Here is a 6,337-nt window from a genome sequence, read left to right on the forward strand (position 1 = left end):
TTTTTTCTCCTCTTATTTTCTCTCTTTTTCACCTGTATTAAGTCTATTGACATATTTAGGGATTTCTCTGAACAGAATAAGGAAGGTGATAATTTTGAGATTTGCCAAGCTGCAGGAGGGTAGTGAATGTCCCACTCCCATGAAAATGAAGAGTTGCATATCCAGACTCCAAGACAGCCTTAAAATGCCAGCCAGAAGATTTCCAGTTTCTGGTTTTCATTGTGTTTTTGTTCAGCATTTTTCCTTTCTATTTACTGTTTCTTCTCAGATAGATCTTTTTACCATCAATAATTCACCTCCTAGAGGCCTGCTCATTGACGGTGTTTCAAATAAAATAGCTCAAAATTCTTTCGCACAGAAAGGTGGCTCTTGGGCTTGGGCTGGGTGGTTGCTTGTAGACAGCAAGTGCATCACTTACACATTGTTTTCCTTAAGTGTTCTCTTATTAAATGCTGTGAAAGCTTTTCTAGCCCTTGAATTGCTCTGTTAATTGCAGATGGGGCCCCAGGGAAGCGTTGCCAGTGTCTGACAGGTCTTTGTCTCCACGTCAGTGCTCCCCATCCCCATCTGAAGCCCTGTTTCTGTATGCAAGCAGGGAGTCAGTCTCCACAGCATTCCTCCATTACAGACAGGCTGCATCAGGCATCCGCGTAAAATACACAGCCCTCCCACACACCCCCAGCAGAAACAAATAAGCAAAACCAAAGAAATAAAGAAAGTAAGGAAGAAAGACAATGTGAGAAGTTATCCCCTATTGAAGGAATATTTTGTGCTTCTTGTTTCGCCAGGTTAAATTTCTTTCTTGGGGCTTGCTCACTCATTCATTTTGATCATTCAGTGCATCTGTTTGTTTGTTTATTTAGGCATTTTCCTCTGGTGGGGCAGTTATGATTCTGGATAGTTGAGAGTATCCTGGCGATGACCCACCAGAGATGCTCAGGGAATACAACTGCAGACGTGGTTTCTGTGCACAAGCACTTTTACAGTAGTAGCTGGAATGAGCCCTTATTTGCTGTGGTCTCTAAGTAAATGTCAGCTTCTAATAGAGGACTCAGAATCTGAACTCCAGACTTAATTGCAGCACAGGTATGAAAACTGAATGTTTAACGCTCCTAATCGCTGTGGCTGGTCCATGAACCAGCTAGCTGGAGCTGTGACTTGCTGATGTGCCATCTCTACTTTTTAGAGCTCTTCATTTCTCCATTGGGAATGTGAAAAAAGCTAAAATCATCTCTTGTCCTTTTTCTCTCAAATTAGAGTATCTTTTTGTTCTCTTCCCTGCTGCCAAAGATCTCCAGGCCCCCCTGCAGCTCTGTCCATGCTCTGCAGGGTGGTGTTGCCCCAGACAAAGGCAGCAGAGGCACAGGAGGAGGCTGAGAAGTCTGAGGACGACTGACTGCCTCTTGGCTTTTCCAGCCTGGGCAGTGCAGGGAGGTGCAGAGCATGCTGCTGTGTTGGGAGAGTGGCAGACAACTGATGAAAATAAGAGTAATTCCACCCAAAACAGTGCTGCTGCACTGCCCATATACTTGTGATTGTTTCTCTTATGCAGCTGTAGATTCAGTTTTGCTGTAGGCTGTAATAATATGAAAAAAGTACAATACTTCACTGGGTACTCCTAACTTCTTTCTTTTAAGAAAGACCACCTGAAGAGCACTGGAAAGAGCCAAAGGCAAGCACATAATTCCAGCAAGATTCACATGGGCAATAGGGTCATACAGGTGTAGTGCTTTCACCTCTGAGAGCATTCATTTTCATCTTACCACCTCTAGGCAAGAAATTGGCTCTTGTGTGTTGCTCTGGGACAGCTATATTCAGCCCGTGAAGACAATCCAGACCTTCCCATTGTTCCAGAGAGGTCTGATCCTACCTCCACTGTTGTCATTGGAATTGGATCAAACTGAAAAACTGTGCAAACTTACGCTGCTCAGAACGTGACTGCAAGGTAAGAGTAATCCATGTGATTGAGGCCTTACAATGATTTTGCAGTGACCTGCACTAAGGCAGAGCCCAAAATGATCCCCTTGCTCCCAAACCTGAACAAATTAGAAATGGATCCACTGGGAGAAGGGGCAGAAGGTAAAGATGACATTTCCAGGATAGGGTCCCACTTCAAACATCCAACGATTTCTGACTCCAATGTAAGTGTCACAGCAGGGCAAGCTGCCATGTAAATTGTGTGGCTGGTATGAAATGGATTTTGAAAATACACCCCAGAAAATGAGAGGCTGCATAAAAACTACAGTGCGTGGTAATTAATTGTCACACTAGCCCAGCAAGTTCGATGTGCTAATTAGAAAGAGTTTGCCAAAAAGGTGCAGGAGCAGGAGTCACAGGCCAGTAATAAACCAGTGAAGTGCAAGGTGGCAACTGCCTTGCATGGTTCTGTGCCATCACCGTGACATGGGTTAAAACCTTGTCTGGAAATCAAAACCTGAATGTCAAGGCCAGTGCCTCAGTGACCGTGCAACTGCTGCCTTGTGACCTTGCTGGGGAGAAGAAGCATTTAAATGAAGCATGAGGAAGGAAGCAAATAAATGAAGCCTGGAAGCCACTGAATTACTTTGAGTGAGTTACTCAAGGCAAGTGAGAGACGCAGCAGGGAAGGAGCAAAACGTCTCAGTGCTGTAGAAGAAAGCAACACGGGAAGCTAGTGGATGCTGAGGAGAGGGAAGCAATAGCAGGATGGCTGCAGGGGCAGTGCTGAGTCCCCCAGAGGGATCCCAGTCTCTTTTCTCTTGGGCCACTTGGAGAGCTGTGAGTTATAAAGGAGTAGGGGGAGAGATCTGCAGCATCTGGGTCACCCAGAGCTCCAAAGCCTCCCCAGCCCCCTCTCCAGAAGATGTAACAGTCTTCTCACCACATGCAATGTTTTGGAAAAGTCCAACCTGTGTCTTCCATCTGTGAGACGAAGACCGTGCCCCAGGGCTCCTCTGTGCTGCCTTCTGAGTGAAACCAAATAGAGACAGAGGGGTTTGAGTCCCCCTTCTCGCCTCAAGCTGACTTTAAGTACAGGTGTTTGAGGCATTTTTAACTGTCTGAAAGGTGCAAACCTGCTGGGAGAAACGGGGCATTTAGCAATGAGACGGAGAGGAAACAGTGGGATGAGGCAGAGCACAACTCATTTGGGTCTCGCTGTTGAAAGTAGAGCCTGAAAGCAAGATCCACTTGGTTGCACAATACCAAGTTCAAACACACCACCTCTTCTGTCAGGAGTACCGGCTTCTATTTTATAGTTAAAACTGCAGGGTTTTCCATGTAATTGTATGAAACAGGGAGGTCCAGAGCCGCCTGTCATGCTGGTTATGGCATGGGCAAGCTGTGTGGACCGAAAGGGGTGAAATCCTGGTCAGTGGAGTTATGGGGAGGAGGTCTCGGCTGCTCAGAAAGCCCTGTATTTTATGGCTGGGAAGAAACATAGCGGAGGAGTGGTAAGGAAAAACTGGAGCTAGTGAGCAAAACTGGGTCAGAGAGTAAAAGGAAAGGAATGGAAAACTTAAGGCAAAGTGAAATTAAATCTGTGCCTGTGGTTGTGTGACCTTCATCAACTAAACTTGGAAACGAGAGCGTAATTTACTCTCAACTTGCTCGGAGCAGCAGAGGTGAACAGCCCAGGCCGGGTGTGATTCTGTCAGAAAGCATTGACCACCCTCTGCTGGCAACCCCAGCCTGGTGCAGCGAGCCCGCAAGCTTTCGGCAGCAGGCTGCTCAGCAAACGCACGGCAACTTTCTGAGCTCTTAATTCCCTTGGCAGCGAGAAAACCCAGCTCTTGGGGCCCTCTGGAGAAACGCTGAAATAAAAGCTGGTCTGACCCTCCCCGAAGTGCTTGCGGGCAATCTCCTCTTTCCTGCCCGTGCCTGCCTGTGAACATGCATCCTCATTTCCCAGAGCACATGGAAATACCCTGAGCCAGCCTCACGAGACGGGACGGAAAGCTGTCTTATAAGAGGGTTACAAAAGGTAGGGCTTACAGAAAGAGATAGGCTGTTTTGTTAGTCTAAGATAGCTGGGGAAAAACAAACAAATGAGTTTTCAGACACAGAAATGACACATTGTTTTGGAGGCTGTTATCTGTTTTTGTTTTGTTTTGTTTTTGTTTTGTTTGTTTGCTTGTTTGTTTTCCAAATGTAAAGATGAACAAATTCTGAACATTTTAATGCCCTGGAAAGACATTTTAATGCCCAGGAAAGATTTGTGACCAGTAGTATGGGTACAGAAAAAACTTTAAGCTTTGGCAAATGAGATGCAATATTACTTTTTACTGGCCCATACCTAAGAGACTCAAAAGGAGAGCTGACTTTCTGCCACCAGCTGAGTTTGGATTCTGTTCCTGGGTAGGTTGGGGATAAAAAACTTGCATGGCTCTTATGTGCTGGACAAATTCACAAGGAAAATAAGCTATCTGCACTGTTTAGTGCAAATACACCTCCTGTCCCTGAACCACAGTTCACTGGGAGGCTATTTTGGAGAGGTATCATGTTAGCTTTGTCCTTATGCTTGTGGTCACTGCCAGAGGCAGGCTGTCAGCCAGCTGACTCCTGGCCAGCCAGACATGCTCCCAGGGGATTTTGTGACCTCTCATGCTGGGAGGGGAACTGACTTTACCTCTTCTGCTTCCCAGGAAAGTCACTTAGTCAACGGGTGCTTGTGTATAAGCAGATAGTGCCATCAACCCCTTTCCCCCAGGCTGTGTGCAGAAAGTGAGCATGGCTGCCTCTACCTCTAACCCTAACCCGTCCACATGGGTAAGGTGGGTTCAGCGTGCACCCATGAGGTTGAATCCCATGGGTGTGAAGAGGAGAAAGCCTGGTTGCTGGATGCTTACATTGGGGTTGAGAGTGGTATGAAGTTGTTAAAGCATTGTCAAGCTGTCATTGTCAACCCATGCGAACAGGGCAGTCTGGGTGGGTTTGGAGGCATAGGTCTCTTTTGGAGGAACCTGGATTCAGGTGGAATCTCGAAACCTGTGTTCTGGCTTGTACATCACAGGTAGCGTCCAGCTCACAGTTAGACTTGCAGCTCAGTGTCCCAGGTTTAGGAACATGTCGTGAGCACTGGGAAGCACAGTCGTGTCTTGAAAAAGTCTTGCCTAGTTTTACGACTCAAGCCCCAGAGAACCAAAATACCGTATCTTATAGAAGCCAAATGCCTTCCAAGCACCTTTAAAAAATGCCAGCAACAAATCATAACTGACGTGTACAGAGAAGTCATAGCATGCATGGGGTGATCACATGAAAAACCCAGTTCATGTAATGGCCTTGGAGAAAAGAAACCATTCTCACTGAGCTAGATGGATAGATGCAGGAAACACCATACAACCAGGTAAGAGAGTAAGTTCCTTTGAATACGTGCTCTATTATTTTGAGCACTGTAAATGGAAATGGCATTGAATCAAAGAACATATAAGTCACAAATTACCTGAAAACTCTACTGCTCAGCTATATCTTATGCAATCACAAGATTTTTCGTAGAGAAAAGTCAGTAGATCTCAGCAGCTTCTCTCACAAGGTAAGCAACCAAAGGTGCTTCTGAAAAGGTGGCCTTGCCCACAAAACAAGAACTAAAACTGGAGAAATGTCGGCCTGGCAGGGGTGAGACTTCACCTGAACACTGTGCTGGGCATTTCCCTTGGAGCACCTCCTCCAGGTTTCAGCTGGATGCCAGGTGCGTCAGAGCATGTGCAAAGAGGGGAATTCTGCACTGCTCCCATTGCATTTCATGACCTCCCCATGTGGTTAAAATATGATTTGTGAAGTCTTAGGCAGGGTTGGGCAGAGTGCTGATCTGAAATGGAGGGAAAGGTGTAAGGTATCCAAATGGCTGTGATTTCTTCACCACATCATGTGCCAAGTGCATGATTAAGCTGTTTCAGCTGGGGGATTGTGTGTTTGTGTATGTCTGCATGCAGGTGGGGTGTTTATGGTCTGCAATTGCCCCCACAATATATTCGTGCCTGGAGTTGGGGCCCTCTACTGTTGTCAATATTCCAGTGTATAAGAAAAGCTTGTTAAACAGATTCCCTTCTTCGGGATTCATGGTTATGCTAACTTGTAATACAGTAATGCTGCCAATTATGTTTCATAATTATAACTCAGTGAAGAGAACGTGACCCAGAACATATCAGGTAATTAGTTATACCATTAAATGTCTCAGGACATGTTTCTGTAGGCTGAAACTAACATCTGAAAGGCCTTAGGCTGCAAAATACATCCAAATCTGTTGGATGTACAGCACTTTACCTACCCAACAGATCCCTTCATCTGGAATATCAGGTGTCTGGCCAACATCACACAAACAGTCACTCCTGTGTGCAGTTTCATAAGCCACTAAAGCCAA

The sequence above is a fragment of the Cygnus atratus genome, chromosome 13 (genome assembly GCF_013377495.2).
Source record: "Cygnus atratus isolate AKBS03 ecotype Queensland, Australia chromosome 13, CAtr_DNAZoo_HiC_assembly, whole genome shotgun sequence".
In the NCBI taxonomy this organism is placed as follows: domain Eukaryota; kingdom Metazoa; phylum Chordata; class Aves; order Anseriformes; family Anatidae; genus Cygnus; species Cygnus atratus.